The sequence below is a fragment of the Balaenoptera physalus genome (assembly GCF_965194825.1).
Source record: "Balaenoptera physalus genome assembly, chromosome: 9".
NCBI classification, from domain to species: Eukaryota; Metazoa; Chordata; class Mammalia; order Artiodactyla; family Balaenopteridae; genus Balaenoptera; species Balaenoptera physalus.
Window position 1 is genome coordinate 94,548,732 of NC_138888.1, and position 20,306 is coordinate 94,569,037.

A 20,306-nucleotide genomic window follows, 5' to 3' on the forward strand; every position below is an offset into this window, starting at 1 on the left:
AGCTGACTTTTCTGTCACATACCCAATTTTTATATTTACATCCTTTGTGGCCTTTTCTCTAAACAACAATCTTCTACACTTACTTTTATGCTGTATACACATTTAGTATCTTGTGCACAAACACACATGTTTCTTATCCATAATCTATATTGGATCTTTTGCCAGTAGAATATTTGCTAAAATTAGCAAGTACTGTGTCACAAGAAAATCATGATAAGTTCCAAAAAGTAGGACTTCTGCAAGCCATAGTCTCTGGTCACAATAATTCAATTAATATAAAAATGAACAAGTTAGAAAAGGTTAACCCCTTTAAAATTAAATTCCTGGATCAAAAATTAAGTGAACATTGAATTTCAAATTATATTGAAATTAATTAATTATATTGAAAAATATGAGTAATTTGATGAATACCAATGTGACACAGTTAAAGCTTGTACTTGGACTAAAATGTATAACTTTAAAAGCCTTAATTAAAAAACAAAGATTGAAAACAAGCCAGTGATCACCTTAAAAAACTAGAAAATACTAGAAGTAACACAACTAAAAAAATTTTGGAGAACACAACCAGTAAAGATAAATGCTGAGATTAATTAAATATAAAGTGAAAGAGTAAATATTATTGGCTAAACTATAAAAATAATAATTCTCTCAAGAAAGACAAAGAATACTAACAGGCAATTTATAAAAGAATGTATTATAAATGTAAATGTAAATCTTACCACTGCTCAGGGAAATATGAACGCAAATAGCGAAGTGTTGTTTTTCAACCATTAGTTCAGGAAAATATTAAGAAAAAGCATCATTTTTTATGAGGTTCAAAGGCAGAGGCTGTCATACATTTTCAGTTTAATATAAATAGCTAGCAATACTTGCTGCATCAGATAGGATTTTTTTCCAGATAAAAAACGATCATATTCTTTTATCCATCAATTCTACTTCTAGGGATCCGTCTTACAGAAATGAATGCATGACCGTGCAATCAGTACTGTCCTTATATGCAGGTCACAGTGGGGCTCTCTCCTGGCCCTGTTCTTTAGAGAGCGCAGGCCTGCCTGCCTTTTGCTATGGGGTGGAAAAAGTCATGGCGTCCAGGAGCCTATGATCCCTGGCCCCCAACCTGGATCACATTCCATATTCTGTATCCTCATGGCTCAGAATTCTCTGCCGAATGACCCAAGTCAGCTCCCAAGTTCTGAATGGGCTTCCCCCTCCACCCCCCCACCAGTTTGTCTTCTCTCAGAACCTCTAAGCTCAAGGAGTAGCCAACTGGAGGCTATTTGCAGGAGGAGAATCTGTAAGAAGAGTGCAGGTGGGGTGAAATGTTAGGACTGGAGTGGAGTGTCCGCAAGGAAGAGTACTAGGCCTTGTGTTATAGGACTGTCCTCAGAGGGGGCTGAGAAGTGGAGCAGGTGGAGGGCAAATGGCCAGGGACCGAAACATCTGAGAACTGGAAATTCCAAGCTGGACTTCCAGGTCACTGTAAGTGTATATTTGTCAAAGTAGGAAGATAGAACTTATATAACAGCTTCTTAGCCTGATTAATAACTTTAACTATTTAGACAGATGGTATGTGACCCTCCACTTGTACTCTTTCCTCAGGCCAATAAATGTTAGGGGAGGACCTGTATGCAATGATATAGATTTGATAATATTTTTTGCAGCATTGTTTTAATTCATAATCTAATTTGCCATTAAAGGAGCAGTGATAAAATAAAGTGTGGGATACTATGCAATCATTGTAAATAATTTTAACTTTATGAATATCAGCTTGGAAAATCACATAGTTATTGACAAAAATGTAGAACCAATGATTAGTGTGATTGCATTACTGTCAGAACAAAAATAAAAACCAATGAATGAACAAATGAATGAAAATAGTGTACACTAGTATACACATAAATCATAGTGTGAATGGTTTCATGCCTACCTGATAATATTGGCTTCCCGGGAAAATGACATTGGAGTAAGGTAAAAATATTTATTTTTTTATTACCCGAACTTCTATATTTATTGAAATGTTACAACAACTATGAATTCTTTTATAAATAATTTTAATAACATGTAAAATTCTTCTTAAAAATCAAGTAAGAATGACGTTATATGCATGCAATTTAAAGACATGTTGAAAGAGAGTTAATCTATTAAAGTTTCCTTGCAAATGGGGGAGACAGGGCAGCAGGACAGTTCCATTCTCACTATGGTCCTTTAAGGTAAATACCGACTCTAACCAAGGGACTAAGAATTATGGATATGCTGTTTCTTACCTGGTTCTTACTGTAGGCTTATAGAAATACTCACTGTACTCCTTAATTGATTTTGAACAAATATCATTTACTTCATACTGGATTTTCCACTTGTACTATTTAAACCTATTTTTTTTTTCTTTCAAAACAGCAAGGGCAGTGGTCAGGGATAGTTTATTGAATGCTTGGTTTCTTTGTTTTTTTTGAAAGACCAATCTTTATTGGTTTTCAGAGTGATTTTACAAACTTTCTTTGCTGCTCATACTCTCCCTCACTTTCCCCAACCTCGGGAGGTGACTATTTCATTGTCGTTAAGAAAGCAGAACCTACCCGATGGGACCTCAAAAGGCATTCTATCAGCAAACCCACAAATGTAATGGTGCCTCCAGTTCCTTCTCCTCCCCTAACTACAGGGAAGTCCTTCCTCCTACCCACAACCAGTCCTTGCATTTATGCCCTGGATCAATCTGATCCATTCGTGCCTTCAGAAAGACTTTTCTCTTTCATCTGTTTCCTCTCACTTTTGCATTATCGTATCTTGTCTACTGGATTATTTTCATTATACATGTATGATCACTACCTACCATCTTAAAAAAGGATCTCAGCCTCTACATCCTCCTCCAGCTCTTTTCTCCATTTCTCCACTCCATTTCTCCAGTAAGTTTCATAGTCAAGCTTCTTGAAAGTATTGTCTACACATCTATTTCTACTTTGCCAACTGGCATTCACTTCTCAGCTCACCTCCTTCTGGCTTCTGTTACCATGGTTCCTCTAAAACTGCTCTGTCATGGTTACAAACTAACTCCCTGTTGCCAAATCCAAAGAACACCTTTATGTCCTTATCTTTCTTTTTCTTTTAAATAAAGTTATTTATTTATTTATTATTGAAGTAAAATTGATATGCACTATATAAGCTTCAGGTGTATGACATTGTTTTGACATCTCTGTTTATTACAAAGTGATCATCATCAAAAGTCTAGTCACCACCCATCACCATACACTTGACCCTTTTTATCCATTTTGCATACCTCCAACCCCCTTCATTTGTATCTGTGAGTTTTTTTGTCTGTTTATTTGGTTCCAGTTTTTTTGTTCGTTTGTTTTATTTTGGTTTTTTAGATTCCACATATGAGTGAAGTCATACTGTTCCCACCTTTCTTGACTGTTTAGCAGCATTTGATAGAATTCACCACTCCATTCTCCCTGAAACACATACTTTTTCTTTTGGTTTTCTTTTTCTCTCTCTGAAAATTCCTTTTTCATTCCTTTTGCCAGTTTATCTTCCCTTATCTGATGTTTAAGTGTTAAAGTGCCATGTTGCTTAGTTCCTCAGTTCTCAGGTTTTTGAGCTGCTATTTATTCTATATATACTCTGCCTGGTCAATCTCATCTGTCCCCATTTCTTTTGAGTGATATTCATATGCTAATATGTCCTAAATTTGGAACTCAAGTACTGACCCCTATTATTGAGGTCACCTTAGCATTGGACAGCTTCATTTGATGTCAAAGCCACTTCACACATAAGTACCTAAGATTAAACTCTGATCTTTCCACCCTTCCCCCAAACCTCTACTCCAGTATTACATGTCCTGGGAATCAGCACAATCATCCACTGTGTTATTCAAGTGAGAAGCCAGAGAGTCTTCCTTGATTATACCTCAGTACTAGCAATTTTTCTCTATCTCTGCCACCACACAAGACTAGGTAACCATCTATTCTCATAAGGAACATTCAAGAGTCTCCCAGTTGGTTTCCTACTTTTCTGTAACTCTCTCCAATCTATTCTCAAAATAGTAGCCTAAGTGCTCTTTTGAAGATGAAATCAGATTATATTACCCACTGCTTAAAAGTCTTCCTTGACTTCCCTTTGTACTGAGCACAATATCCAACCTTGAGGGTGACCTAAAGACCCTGGGCAATAGCTCCCTGACAGTCTCTTCAACTTAACCTCCCTTGTCCACTTTGCTCACTGTGTACAAGCTTAATTGGCCTCATTGCAGTTCATCACACATGTCCTTTCCGATTTTAGAAGCACACACTCTTCCTCTTGCCAGGAATGCTCTCCCCACAAATCCTCACATGGCTTCTCATCACTCCAGTGTCACTTTACATGGTACCTCCTCAAAGTAGTCCCTGTCTGTTCTCCCTTACTGATTTTATATTTAGCATTCTTCTTAGTTTGTACTCACATTATTATTTTTATTTATTATTTATTTTTGGCTGTGTTGGGTCTTCGTTTCTGTGTTAGGGCTTTCTCTAGTTGCGGCGAGCGGGGGCCACTCTTCATCGCGGTGCGCGGGCCTCTCACTATCGCGGCCTTTCGTTGCGGAGCACAGGCTCCAGACGCGCAGGGTCAGTAGTTGTGGCTCACGGGCCTAGTTGCTCCGCGGCATGTGGGATCCTCCCAGACCAGGGCCCGAATCCGTGTCCCCTGCATTGGCAGGCAGATTCTCAACCACTGCGCCACCAGGGAAGCCCACATTATTATTTACATGCTTAAGTGCTTATTAACTCTTTCCCTCACTAGACTTAAGATTCATGTCTGTATCATATATCACTGTCTACATAGTGTCAAACATAGTGTCTCACCCAAAACAGGTGGCCAGAAGTGTTCATTGACTGATGAATGTAAGAGGAGACAGTTAACGGTATTCAGGAGAAGTATCACACATGTATAAAAGATTTCCACAGTTTTGCATAAATAATGCCTCATTAGAATACTTATTAATGCCTTTTATAAACACTGCAGTTCAATTGACAAAATATAATCACTTGGAAAGCAGAGTGGAAAAAATCAAAACAAACAATTTCAGACCCCATTAATAGCAGCTCAGTGAATTTTTTCCAGAGTTACTCTATTCTCCTAGCTATCTGTCTTAGATGATAAATGAGCAAGGACTACTCTGGACTGAAGACTACCTTCCATGGCCTCTGGAAATGGGGACAAAATTGTTAGGGCACGTGTAAGGGTAGTCCTTCCTTAACTCCCTCCTCCCTCCCACTCTCTTATTTTTCTTCTTTTCTCAAATCTAGGTGAGTCAAAGAAACACTCTTCCCATTGTTTATAACAATAGAGCATGTTCATAGGTCAGAAACCCAAATAGAGTCCATATTTGAGCAAGTGCCTGTCTAAGGGTCGTTATTCCCTATCAAGAATGAAAACAGGATGTCTACATTTACAAGACCTTTCTGATGTGTGGTTTAGAACAAGGAGGCTTTCAGTAATAGAGGAGAAGAAATGACAAAAGCACATTTGACTATTGTTTCAAAGAGACTTGGAGACTCATTAGGTATAAAAAGTAAAGGTGAGAGAACTGTTAGTGATGATTCTAAGTCTTCAAACTTGAGCCACTAGGAGAATGTCAGAGAGGTTGAAATGCAGGGCTGTAGGAACCTAGTGCTGAACACCTAATGCATGCTTAATAGAGACCATTTGATTGCATGTTGTTTAGTTTTACCAAAGTGATATTGCATTCTCTCTCTAGTTGTTATATGGGGAAAGAAAGTCAGGGACATAAACGGTGATGCCCAAAATGAACTCTTAATGTAGGAAGCAAAAATGAGCCTGACGGTCAGGACGGAGAAAAATTTTCCTACTTTAGACACGACACCAAAATTACGTTCATGGGGACAAGGAATAAGAGGAAGCTCCACTTGCTGTGTATCTTTAATAAATGCAATGATATCATGTGGCTTATCTTGATGAAAATTAAATTTCGCTAAATATGCACTTTATTTTAGGGGAAAAACTTAAAAACAAAACCATTTGATAAAATGTGAACTGCCTTTCTTTTAGGAGTGTTATAATCTAGTTTTTAGATTTAGCTGAATGTCATAAGATAACTGAAAAATGGTCTATTGATATTACAGCATCAGCAGCAATGTCAGGAAGCTTAAGTCATGAGAAATGAGTTCCTCTCATTACTGCAGCTTTAGAAATTAACACAGACATATCCATTTTTCTATATTACTTCAACATCTGGCTTACAGGAAACATTATGATTTGTCTGTTTTGCCAGTAGATACCGCCCATCAGTAATTTAAAACTGATGAAGGAGAAATTTTGAAATATCACAATAGTCTTCCACTTTCAATAATGCCTTTCATAACTTCTAAAAGCAAATTTTCACTTACGCTTTATTGCATGAAACATATGAATTTATGTGAGATATGCTTATACTGTTACAAAATGTATTTTTATTATGTATAATCTATGGTTGAATTCATAGATTAATTCATGTCTCAAAGATCTCTGTGTCTCAAGTGACTTGGATTCCATTCTTGGAATTTATTACATTTCTCCCAGTTTAAGCCCTAAACTTTGGGCAATTGTATTCTTCCATTTTGCAAGTATTTGAAGACCAAACCACTAAGGAAGTTTTAATGACCAAGATTATATTAAACTCAGTGTAAGTCCTTGACAATGATGACAGTGGGTTATTCTCTGCAATCCCTTCTCAAAACAAAAATCCCTGGTTTTTGTTTCTGGAATCATTGGTGTGGCCTTAGAATTCATTTAGAACTAGGGTGACCATACATTCCCAGGTTGTCCTAGAAGTTTCTGTTTATATATCCTGTCTGGGATCCTGTTTAGTTAGTGCTTCTTTTTATTCTCAAAAGTCCCTACTTTGGTGATAAGATATATATGGTCACCCTATTGGTAGCTGAGTCATAGAAGATAGAACAAGACAGAACACTTGCTGAGTTCTCTTCTTCCCAATGTATGTCTCTCATGTTGCCTTCCCTCAAATGTATTGTTTTAAAAATCTCTGATGTGTCCCTCCCCTTTGTCAGAGGCTGGGAGCCAGATACTCTAAAGTTGGGGTTTCTTAGGTCTGAGAGTTGAATTGGAAAGTTCTTAGCCAAAGCAGCCAGTGAAGTGAAAAATGAAGAAATGAGAGCTAAACCTGTACAGGAAAGCTAAGATACAAAAAGCCAACAGGGGAGTCTTTAAGACATAAAAAACCGAACTCTAACTGAAATTAAAGTCAATAGTCCAGAATTTGGTCCCAGAGATGAAAACAAATGCAAAACAGATGGCGTTTTCCATGGTTTTTGGCTAGAAGGAATGCTGCATTTGAGGTCTCTTTTTAAATGACCCTGACGATGTGTCACTCAGGGCTTCATTTTTATTTAAAAGGCAGGGAGTGTTTGTGTGATGTTTGTCTTAAATGCATCATCTCCCTGGTAACTCCAAGTCTTCTTTAAAGGCCTACAAATTTTTTTCTTGTAAAACTTTCTTAGTGGGCCTCATTTTCCAAAGTATCCTGCTATATGTTTATTCAAGTTATAATTTATCACCTTTGTTACATTGTTTAGTTATCCTTGGCCAAAAAAAGCAGAGTTGTCAGAACTAGGACTGAAGGGATTCTACCGTATAGAGCTCCCTCTCATTTTGATGTTAATTGTAGGTTGATGAAGATGATCATTTATCTAAATCTAGTGACCTATGCCTGCCTTCAACCCTCCATGTCCTATTTCTAATACCACTTGTTCTTAGCTCATGTAATCAAAGTCCCAGGACTTGTACATAGAGAAGGATATGAGGAATCTTTCTGAATGCCAGCCCTTGGTATGTTCCTTTGTTTTCATAATTACTCCCCAAAACTTCAGTTTCCTTCCTTTCTTCTTTCTTTCTTTCTTTCTTTTTTTAATTTTAAGCTTCTGGATTGAATATTTTTCAACCTTATATTGGTTAGGGCAGCTAGAATTAAAAATTTTCTCCTATGACTACAAAACAGGGTCAGAGTTTGTATCCAGTTGTCACACTTTCTTTGTACTTCTTTGCCCTCACTATTAGCTTGCTTTTTCTGGGACACTCATTCAGGTTTTCTCCATTTTTGTTCCTTCACAATCATCCAGTACAAAGAGAATACTCTTTGAAGTGTAGGATATGACATATTCAGTGGGTACAGATTTTTTGTTGTTTTTAATTTCTTTTATTTTTTAATTAAAAAATTTTATTGAAGTATAGTGGATTTACATATTATATTTGTTTCAGGTGTATAGCATAGTGACTCAGTATTTCTACAGATTATACTCCATTAAAAGTTATTACAAGATAATGGCTATATTTCCCTGTGCTATACAATATATCCCTGTTGCTTAGTTTGTGTCTCTTAATCCTGTACCCCTAACTTGCCCCTACCCCTTCCCTTTCCCTTTTGGAAACCACTAGTTTTCTATACCCGTGAGTCTGTTTGTGCTTTGCTATATACATTCATTTGTATTATTTTTTTGGGGGGGGGGCACACTGCGCAGCATGTGGGAATCTCGGTTTCCCCACCAGGGATTGAGCCCGAATAGGTACAGATTTTTGATGGCCACTTTTATTTCTAACTCCTCCCATAAATAATATAAATGCTGGAGCTTTTATTTACATACAGCTCTCTCAACCTCTACCCAACAAACAGGTAAATCCTCCTCTCCAAGACAGTAGAACTATTATATGAGTTTTGAGATAATGACAGCTACAACTGAATTTTTGAGTTAAGCTTTGAAAGCATGGTTTTATCTGAAGCATAAATGCAAAGTTATGCCTAGAATATAAAAATAATACAGCAGCTAGAATGAGAAAACTCTTTACATAAATATCCTATTGGCTTAAAATATGTAAACTTTCTAGCTCAAGTTCTAAACCTTCATTCTACCAAATTTCAATGATAATATGGTTCAACAGAGTGTGGTGAGCTCACTAACTCTTTCTAAGATGTATTACAAATAGAATTTATGAAATTTAGATTTTCTGTCTATTTACATATGACATTGCTGTAACCAACATTTCACATAAATTTGTTTGTATAAGGATTAATTGAATATACAAATATAATTTCTCAGTTAGTGGGAGTAAACACAAGGAAATACAAATTTAGACTAACTGATATTCTTGTTAATTAAAGGTTGGTTAAAGTGTCACAGAAAATTGTGAAATATTTGTCTTGTACATATAGTTTGGTTTTAAATCAGTTTGAGGACAAACAAGAGTAGAAAATATTATATTTTTGTCACCCTGGAAACTGGGTATGGTGGCTTGATAGCTTGAAAATTTACCAGGCCTATTTCATGAAAGTTACCCAAATCTACCCTGAAGACAAAGACCTTATTTTGCTACTTATTAAACAAATAACTTAATCTCTTATTATTTATCTTTTAATTCTGCATATTTATTAGTTAGTACAGCAAGTCGGGAATAAAGAAAAAAATTAGATTTCTATCTACCTGCTCTGCAGTGTTTTGTCAAATGCCAATTTAGTTGCCCTGGCAAAAGGAGAAATTTTATCTGGTGTCCACATAACATTCACCAAAATTTTATTTGGTGAAAGATCTGGTCAAGGGTTAATGGTCAAGGAAATATTAAGTCAAAATGGAGTAAAGACTTAAATATAAGACCGGAAACCATAAAACCTAGAAGAAAACAGGGAAAACTTCTTGATATTGATCTTCACAATGATTTCTTGGGTGTGACACTAAAAGTGCAAGCAACAAAAGCAAAAATAGATGAAAGGGGCTACATCAAGCATAAAGCTTCTGCACAGCAAAAGAAATAATAACATGAAAAGGCCATCTATAGAATGGGGGAAATATGTGCAAATCATATAACTGATTAGGGATGAATTTCCAAACATATGAGAGACTCCTACAACTCAACAGCAAAAAACAAAAACAAAATCAAATAACCTGATTTTAAAATAAAAGGACTTGAACAGATATTCCTCCAAAGAAGACATACAAAACCAAGAGATATTTGAAAAGATGTTCAACATTACTAAACATCAGGGAAATGCAAATCAAGACCACGGTGAGGTATCATCTTACACCTGTTAGGATAGCTATTATTAAGAAAAGAAAAGAAAGCAAGTATTAATGAGGTTATGGAGAAATTGGAACCCTTGTGCACTGTTGGTGAGAATGTAAAACGGTGCAGTCACTTGGAGAACAGTGTGGTGGTTCTCAAAAAGATTAAAAATTAAATTACCATATGATCCAACAATGCCACTTCTGGGTATATACTCAAAAAAATGGAAGTCAGGATCTTAAGAGATATCTGCACTCCCATGTTCATTATACCATCATTCACAGTAGCCAAGATATGGAAATAATCCAAATGTCCATTGACAAGATGCATGGATAAAGAAAATGGAATTTATTCAGCCTTAAGAGAGAAGCAAATCATACCATTTATAATAATATGGATGGACCTGGAAAACATTTACTAAGTGAATTAAATTAGTCACAGAAGGGCAAATACTGAATGATTCTTCTTATATGAGGCATCTAAAATAGTAAACATATAGAAGTAGACAGTAGAATGGTGGTTACCAGAGGATGGGGGGAGAAGGATGGGGAATTGTTGTTCAATGGGTATAAAGTTACAGTATACGAGATGGGTAAGTTCCAAAGTTCTACTGTACAATATAGTGCCTGTAGTTAACAGTAAGGTATTGTGCACTTAAACTTCTAAGAGGAAAGATGTTGTGTTAAATGTCCTTGCCAAAACAAAACAAATAAACAAACAAACTTGGAGGAAACCTGGAGGTGATAGATATGTTTATTACCTTGATTGTGGTAACACAAATGTATACGATGCCCAAACTCACCGAATTGAGTATATTAATTATGTGCAGTTTTTTATACACTACGTATACTTCAATAAAGCTGGGGGAAGAAAGGTCAAGGGAAGCTGCAAATGCTTGGAGAGAAAGAGTTATTTGCCTAAATAAGTGGCAAGTGATTAATTGAATTTTTTGGAAGGTTGGCATACTTCTTATATAGGTAAGTTTAAAAGCTCAAGTTATAGTTTCATGAGCTATTAAATAATATAACATTATCTGTCTCTTACATGAGACTATAGGTAAAAATTATTGGAAGATTATTTAAAAGTGGAAGAAAATCTTCAAAGGTCATGTAGAATCTTTTGGACTTTCACTCTCCATTGAAGCAGAAAAATATGCACTATCTTAAACTGTCCCCTGGAGAGGAGGTTTTCTCTCTGCCAGAAACTCATGCCATTAATGAAAAGTATTCTTGTCTAACCTCCTGCCATTTCTTTTTCAGGATTGTAATATAGAGTGTATTGACAAATTTTCAGAATAGTGTTCATTTTGTTAATTATATGTGGAGAACAGTGTTTAAGACAGATTGTTCAGGAAGAACTTAATAAAAGGAAGTGTTGAATTTAGTTTTCAGTTACATCCATTTGCTGAATACAACTAAGGGAGTAATTTTAACTGGTCATTAGTTTGAATTGCTCAAGGGCTGCTTTTCATTGAAATAATGAATCTTCAAAATTAATCCTTTGTCCTCTCCACCCCCCACCCCATGCTCATGCAGTCCTTTTTATAGAAGCTGGATAGAGATGTCTTGTTATGAATACTAATTACCATATTAAGTTGTCAAATAGTCACTTCATGTAGAAAGGTTTTATTATTGTTGTCATTATGTGCTTAATCCTAATTTAAATTAAAGATATTTTCTCATCCTTTGATAAAAACAAGATGATTAAGTTACAGTTCATTGACTAACTCAAAAATTAAAAAAAAATACTATCACAAAATAGTATTAGCCTCTCAGAAAATAAATAGGTCTAAAGTCTTGCAGGAAAAAAAAAGAGATCCTACTATTTATAAACTAAAAATAGTACTTACTGAAATATAGTCATTAGATCATATCAGAAGTTGGATTCTTTTCATCATGTTGAATATAATTTATCTTTATTATAATTTGATAATTATTAAATATGGAACACAATCATCAAAGTCAAGTTTTAGATGCAATGCCATTCATACCTCTTCAATGGATATTTACAACATGAAAATTGTTGTCTGTCTGCTAAGTGAGATTTTCACATATGTTCATTTTGTGTTATATATATTTGCTAGAAAAATGGGGGAGCATATCAGCCTGAATTTATACATCCTGCTTCTGAAAACTTATCACACGAATTGTTAACAAAATGAAGCTGATATCTGAATTTTATAAGCCAATGATTCTGGCAAAATCACAGGCTGCTAATTAGAATTTGCAGTCTGGATTTTAGAGTATCACTTTGAATTATGTGGTGTTAAAATTTTTTTTCATCCCTATTAGATTACTAACCTAAGTAACTTTAATTTAATAACATATAAATCACATCGGTAGTGCCACACATATGTTTAATGCTTTTGTATAAATTCATGCTAACAAGCTTTATTAATTGAATCATTTTGGTTTTTTGGCAAGTCACGTAAGTAAGTGCTTGGTCAAGTATAGAGAACACATTTAAAGACAGGAAGCAAACAGTTGGGATAAGAAGAATTTAAAAAGTGTTTGCAGTGAGATACTTCAGGGGTGGGAATGATGCTTTATAATACATTGTTATGAAAAGATCCAAAAGAGAAAGCACAAATTGAAAACCTGAATTTGTAAATAACTGTTCAAGACGATTGGGGCATGCTTCAGGGTGCATGTAAGATAAGCATTTGACGGACAAAATTTTATGCCAATAAGTGAAAATGCGTATGTTCAGAGAACAATCCAATCCAAACACATGAGGAATTCATTGGTGTCTGTGCTTACCATTTGTATTAGTTTTGCAAGGCTGCCATAGTAAAGTATCACAAGCTGGCTGGCTTAAAAGAACAGAAATTAATTTTGTGAAAGCCGGAAGTCCAAGATCAAGATGTCAGCAGAGTTGGCTCCTTCTGAGGACTCTGCGGGAGAATTGGTTCCATGCCTTTCTCCTAGCTTTCGTGAGGGCTGGCAGTGTTTGGTGTTCTTTGGCTTATAGATGCATCGCTACAATCTCAGCCTCTGTCTCCAACTGGTGTTCTCTGTTTCTTCACAGAAACAGTTCAACATGATGGGAGAAAACACATACATATGGACGCCTAAATTCATGGCTAAATATAAAGAGGTCCTTAGTGCTGCACAGAAATCCTACCACTTTTTCTGAATCAAATCACTTTTCCACTTTTCTTGACAATTAGTTCACACTTTCTCCTCTTTCCTTAAATCTCCAACTCCACTTCCGCCTCCTGACTCTCAGTTAATAACTTTGTTATTTCACTGAGAAAACAGAAGCAGGAAAAAAAGAAAGTTCCATCTCCTATCACTACATGCAGTTACATGCTTTTTTATTGTTTCACTTTTTACAGGTTTTTATCTTTATTTTTATTAGGAACATTATATGTGCAAGTTGAAAGACTATTTGGGTAAGAGGAAAAAATGATTATTTATGATCTCATAATTCCAACCTAACATTATTTCTGGCATTTATATAATTTCTTTCCAGTATGTTTTCTCTGTACTCATCTCCCTCAATCTAGTTATAATTACGTAGTTGGTAATATTTTGTAGTCCCCTCCACTTAATATTAAAGAAGAGGATTTCTCTTTATTACATATTCTCCATAGCCATCCGTGCCTTATAATGGATCATTACACTGTGGCCATACCATAACTTAATCATTCCATATTTTTGAAATTTAGATTGTTTCATCTTTTTTATGCTATTTTCATGTACCACTGCTGTGAACCTCTTTAAGCATAAATACTTTTCATTATTTAAAATTATATCTTTAGATTAGATCAAAAGGATGTATTCATTTAAAGACTGTTGACATATGCTATTGAACTATAATATTTTTAAATGGTATTACCAACCTATGCTGCATACATGATATTTATTTGCTATATTTCACCAGTGTTATGAACCATTATTAATTATTTTGGTAATTTACAGGTAAAAAATGGTGACCTGTTTTTTTGTTTTTGAAGTATAGTTGACTTAACAATATTATATTAGCTTCAGATATACAGCATAGTGATTCAGTATTTTTACAGCTTATACTCCATTAAAAGTTATTACAAGATAATGGCTATAATTCCATATGTTATATAAATATCCTTGTTGCTTATCTATTTTATCCATAGTAGTTTGCACCTCTTAATCCATTACTCCTAACATGCCCCTCCCCCCTTCCCTCTTCCCACTGGTAAGCACTCGTTTGTTTTCTATATCTGTCAGTCTGTTTCTGTTTAGCTATATACATTTGTTTGTATTATTTTTTTAGATTCCACATATTAGTGATATCATATGGCATTTGTCTTTCTCTGACTTATTTCACTAAGTATAATATACTCTAGGTCCATCCACATTGCTGCAAATGGCAGAATTTCATTCTTTTTTTATTAATACTCCATTGTGTGTGTGTGTGGGTATATATGTATACCCACATCTCTTTTTTCCTTTCCTCTGTTGATGGATACTTGGCTTGCTTCCATATCTCGGCTATTGTAAATAATGCTGTTATGAACATTGGGGTGCATGTATCTTTTCGAATTAGCGTTTTCATTTCTTCCAGATATATACCAGGAATGGAGTTGCTGAGCACTATGGTCATATGGTAGTTCTAGTTTTAGTTTTTTGAGGAAACTCCATACTGTTTTCCACAGTGGCTGCACCAATTTACATTTCTACCAGCAGTGTACAGGGTTCTCTTTTCTCTACATCCTCACCGATATTTGTTATTTGTAGACTTTTTGATGATTGCCAATCTGACAAGTGTGAGATGATATCTCATTGTTGTCTTGATTTGCACTTCTTTAATAATTAGTGATATTGAGCATCTTTTCATGTGTCTTTAGTCATCTGTATGTCTTCTTTAGAAAAATTTTTATTCATGTTTTCTGCCCATTTTTTGATTAGGTTGTTTGTTTTTTGATATTGAGTTGTATGAGCTGTTTATATAGTTTTCATTTTAACCCCTTATTGGTCATATCATTTACAAATATTTTTCCCATTCCATACATTGTGTTTTTGTTTTGTCAGTGGTTTCCTTTAAACTGCAAAAGCTTTTAAGTTCAATTAGGTCCCATTTGTTTATTTTTCCTTTTATTATTTTGCCTTAGGTGACAGATAAAAAAATATTACTATGTTTTATGTCACAGAGTTTTCTGCTTATGTCCTCTTCTAGGAATTTTTTATGGTGTCATACCTTACACTTAGGTCTTTAGCCATTTTGAGTTTATTTTTGCACATGGTTTGAGGAAATGTTTTAATCTCATTCTTTTCCATGAGGCTGTCCAGTTTTCCCAGCACCACTTATTGAAGAGACTGTTTTCTCTCCATTGTATTTCTTGCTTCCTTTGTTGTAGATTAATTGACCATAGGTGTGTGGGTTTATTTCTGGGCTGTCTATTCTGTTCCATTGATCTATGTGTCTGTTTTTGTGCCAGTAACATGCTGTTTTGATTACTGTAGCTTTATAGTATAGTATAAAAGTCTGGGAGGGTGATACCTTCAGTTTTGTTCCTTTTTTTCTCAAGATTGGTTTGACATTTCAGGGTCTTTTGTGGTTCAGTATAAATTTTAGTATTATTTGCTGTCGTTGTGAAAAATGTCATGGGTATTTGATAGTGATTGCATTAAATCTCTAGATTGACTTTGCTAGTAAGGACATTTTAACAATGTTATTTCTTCCAATTCAAGAATATGGATTCATTCAAGAACATGGATTTCATTTGCTAATATCACTTTCAAATTCCTTCATCAATGTTTTATAGTTTTCAGATTATAAGTCTTTCACCTCTTCAGTTAATTTTATTTCTATGTATTCTATTCTTTTTGATGTGATTTTAAATGGGATGTTTTCATGCTTTCTCTTTCTGATAGTTCATTATTAGTTTATAGAAAAGCAACAGATTTCTGTGATTAATACTGCATCTGGCAAATTTGCTAAATTCATTTATTAGTTCTAGTAATTTTTTGATGGAGACTTTAAGGTTCTCTATATATAGTATCATGTTATCTGCAAATAGTGACAATTTTACTTCCTCCCATCCAATTTGGATGCCTTTTATTTCTTTTTCTAGTTTGACTGCTGTGGCTATGACTTCCACATTCTGTCAAGTAGAAGTGGCAAGAGTGGGTGTCCTTGTCTTGTTCCAGATTTCAGAAGAAAAGTTTTCAACTTTTCACCATTGAATATGTGATAGCAGTGGGTTTGTCATAAATGACCTTTACTATGTTGAGATATGTTCTCTCTATACCAACTTTGATGAGAGTTTTTATTATGAATCGATGTTGAATTTTGTCAAATGCTTTTTCTGCATCTATTGAGATAATCATGTGATTTTTATTCTTCCTTTTGTTACTGTGGTGTATCACATTGATTCATTTGCAGGTATTGAACCATCCTTTCATCCCTGGGATAAATCCCACTTGATCATGGGGTATGATCCTTTTTATATATTGTTGAATTTGGCTCGCTAACATTTTGTTGAGGGTTTTTTGCATCTATATTCTTCAGAGATATTGGCCGGTAATTTTCTTTTTTTGTTGTATCTTTGTCTGGTTTTGGTATCAGGATAGTGGTGGTCACATAGAATGAATTTGGGAGTGTTCCCTCCTCTTCAATTTTTTGGAATATTTTGATAAGGATAGGTATTAGTTCTTCTTTATGTGTTTGGTAGAATTCCCTGTGAAGCTGTCTGATCCTGGAGTTTTGTTTGCTGGGAGTTTTTTTTTTTTTTTTTTTTTAATTACAAATTCAATTTCACTACTAGTGATTGGTTTGTTCAGGTTGAATCAGGAATAAATAGACAATCTTGGCAAGTTGTATATTTCTAGAAATTTGTCCATTTGTTCTAGATTGTCCAATTTGTTGACATGTAACTGTTTGTCATATTTTCTTATGATTTTTTGTATTTCTGGCATCAGTTTTTATTTTTCCTCTTTCATTTCTTATTTTGTTTATTTGGGTCCCCTCTCTTTTCTTCTTGGTGAGCCTAGCTAAACGCTTATCAATTTTGTTTATCCTTTTAAAAAATCAGCTCTTGGTTTCGATGATCTTTTCTCTTGTTTTTTTAATCTCTATTTTATTTATGTCCTCTCTGATATTTCTTTCCCCCTTTCTTCTGCTGACTGTGCACTAGTGCACATCTGGTTTAACCTGTGTTGTTCCTACTGCTCTCCCTGCTTTCCTCTCATCCTTAATTTTCTCACCCTATCAGTTCATTCCCAATGACATATTTACAAACTACTAACAATCACCTAAAGAACCACATACGCTCTTTGATCTCATGTCTCACACCATCTACTTGTTTCATTTCTCAGATCCCATTTAAACTGAAACACTGTGAAGAGCTGCCTATACCTGTTGCTTCCATTATTTCCTATCTTATTCTCTTTTGAACCTACTCCACTCAGGATTTCATCTCAATCATTCCATTGAAACTGCCCTTGTCAAGCTGATCAGTAACCTCCAAATTACCAAATCCAGTAATCCCTTCTCAGTATTTATCTTAGATTACCTATCAGCAGCATTTGAGGAAGAAGTTGATCACTTCCTCTTAGAAACTGTTTATTCATTGGATTCCGGGACACACACTCTCCCTGTTTGTCTCCTACCTCTCTGGCTACTTTTTGCTCATCTTTCTGGCCTCCTAATGTTACAGTGCTTTAAACACCAATGATATGCTGATGACTCTAGTATATTTATCTCTAATCTTGATCTCTTCCTTGAATATCAGTCAGGATCATGAAATACCTGTTTGTCAATTCTTTGTGAACATGTAACAGCCTCTCCTCAATCTTAGTTTGAAGAATAATACTTCTGATTCCATCCCTACCCTCCTCTAACACACACACATCAGCTCTTCCTATAGTCTTCCAATGTCACCAAATGGCAACTATGTCTACCAGTTGTTCTGGCCAGAAATCTTAGTGTCATCTTTGACTCCTCTCTTTATCTGTCACCCTGGCAGATCCTTTCTGCTCTACCTTCTAAATGTATCTGGAATCTATCCTAGTCCATGCCACCATTACCATTTGCCTGGATTATTCCAATAGCTCCCAGTGGTCTCCTTGTTACTACTCTTGCAAAAGGAAGACATGTTCTAAAATTCATACTGAATAAAAATTTTCCATCTGCTTCTTATTCACTTAAAACCTGAAGTCTTTACTATGAGCTGAAAGACCTACATGGTCTGGCCCACTAAAAACTCTCTTAACCTCATTTCCACTCCCACCACGCTGTACCAAGAAAAAATCAATCATGTCTCATCTCAGGGTTTATGGATTTTCTCATTTTCTGCCTGTAATGTTCTTACCCTGGATGTCTGTGTGATTAGTTCCTTTACATTCTTTGTATATTTACTTCCATGTCTCTTTATCAAGAAACATTTATTGCAACCCCTCAATCCCTTTTACCTGGTTTATTTCTCTTTATAGGATTTGTTACTGACATATTCTGTATTAAGTTTTTTGCTCTTTTGTTATTGTATAACTTCCCATTCTAGAAGGTAAGCTCCTGAAAATAGGACCTTTGCCTGTTTTGTTCACTGATGTGTTCCCAAAAGCCTAGAATAGTGCTTGGCCATAGCAAATGTTCAATAAGTGTGTGTCAAATTAATGAAAGTTGGTTCCTGGGTTGTCCTTTAAACCTAAGACACAGAACCTCTTATGGTGGTGTCAAGGGTCTGCATTGTTAACAAGGCCTTCTACTGTGACAGTTACTGTTCTGGATTTTAAAAACAGTTGTAATGTGAGGTAGAATCAAAGTGGTATATGAGGTAACAGAACTTTAAAAAAGAGGAAATTGTAAATGTATTCAGCAGCAGTGACATGTATATTGATTAGATAGTTGAGGTTAATGAGGAAGTACATTCTTAATTATTATCGAGTTTAACTTTATAAGAAATATTTTCCACTCTCTTGTATTCCACGCAAAATGCCAAAGAAATTTGAGTTATATCTTGCATGAAGAAATCAGAATTCACTGCTTTTAGACCAAGTATCTTTGTTTTCTATGAGTTTTCTTTTACTGTAGGGAAAATATGAAATAAATCCACTGATAAAATATTTTAAAAGAAAATATTAAAATTTAATAATTAAAATTTTAAAAATGAATTCTAAATTTTATATATGTTAGAGGAATATGGTGTCTGTATTCTCTGACATATCTTAAATTTTTCTGTGATTCTGCAGTATGATTCTGACAAAGTGGTAACAGTGCTATATTTAAATATCTCTAAATTCTTTATAATATTCAAAATGGATAAGTTGTCCTTATTTTGATCCATAGATAAATTATGGAAACAAAATAGAGTCATTATTCTAAATTAAGCAACATGAAACAGAGAATATATCAGGACACCACTGTGAATCTAAAGATCTGTCCCAGCAAATAGTATGTTTTTCAGATTTTTCTGTTCCTAATGGCTCATCAGGCAGTATTTTAAAAAATGAATTGAGTTGTATTATATAAACAATAGAGCTTCCTGTCAGTCATAAAGACACTCTTCAGAGAGAAATGAGACGTGCAGTTCTATCTCTTCTCAGCGATAACAGATGACACATACATTTTGGTTCATATTTTCCAGCCATAATCTCCAAAGAAAGAAACTTTATTGAGAATATGTGAGTTCCATGATCTTAAAATAACCTTTGGCCTCAAATCTGCAAATGACATTAAAGTCATTACTTTTCTTGGGCCTGTACTTACAAGGAGAGTGGTTAAAATATAGACCTGTAATTATCATAATTTTGGTAATTGACAAATCTAGGCAAGAGGGTACTTAAGCCATAAAGGAGGACTAGGGAAATCTCAGACATTGCTTTCGTTTTCATCCTTGATGTGATTTGAATCATCTTTTTTAAAAACAAATTTTATAATCGTGTCTTTTCCTCTAACACATCCCTGTGCATGGTGATGCTGGTTCATAGTGGTTTGAGAGTCAAGGCTTGGGAATCAGAGACCTAGGTTTAGTTTCTGCTCTACCAATTAGCCCAGTTAGACGAAGTGACCTGCAGAAAGTCTCCTAATTTCTCACATTCAGTTAACACATCTAAATGTTAGGGTACTAACAGAATTTACTAGGATAGTGATGTCAAAAAATGGCCCCAGGGCTTCCCTGGTGGCGCAGTGGTTGAGAGTCTGCCTGCCAGTGCAGGAGACACGGGTTCAAGCCCTGGTTTGGGAGGATCCCACATGCCACGGAGCAAATGGGCCTGTGAGCCACAATTACTGAGCCTGCGCATCTGGAGCCTGTGCTCCGCAACAGGAGAGGCCGCGATAGTGAGAGG

General features: G+C 35.2%; 1 protein-coding gene and 1 long non-coding RNA gene across 7 annotated transcripts in view; one reads left to right on the plus strand and one right to left on the minus strand.

Annotated features, from left to right (window-relative positions):
* Positions 1–20,306, plus strand: part of LOC309666647 (uncharacterized protein) — a 613,160-nt gene that overhangs the window by 290,897 nt on the left and 301,957 nt on the right. The window lies entirely within an intron of this gene.
* LOC309666679 overlaps positions 1,717–20,306 on the minus strand; it is a 121,216-nt gene continuing 102,626 nt past the window's right edge. Inside the window, exon 3 of the long non-coding RNA XR_014267235.1 lies at positions 1,717–20,129. This is a non-coding gene — a long non-coding RNA (uncharacterized lncRNA). The remainder of the gene's footprint in view (positions 20,130–20,306) is intronic.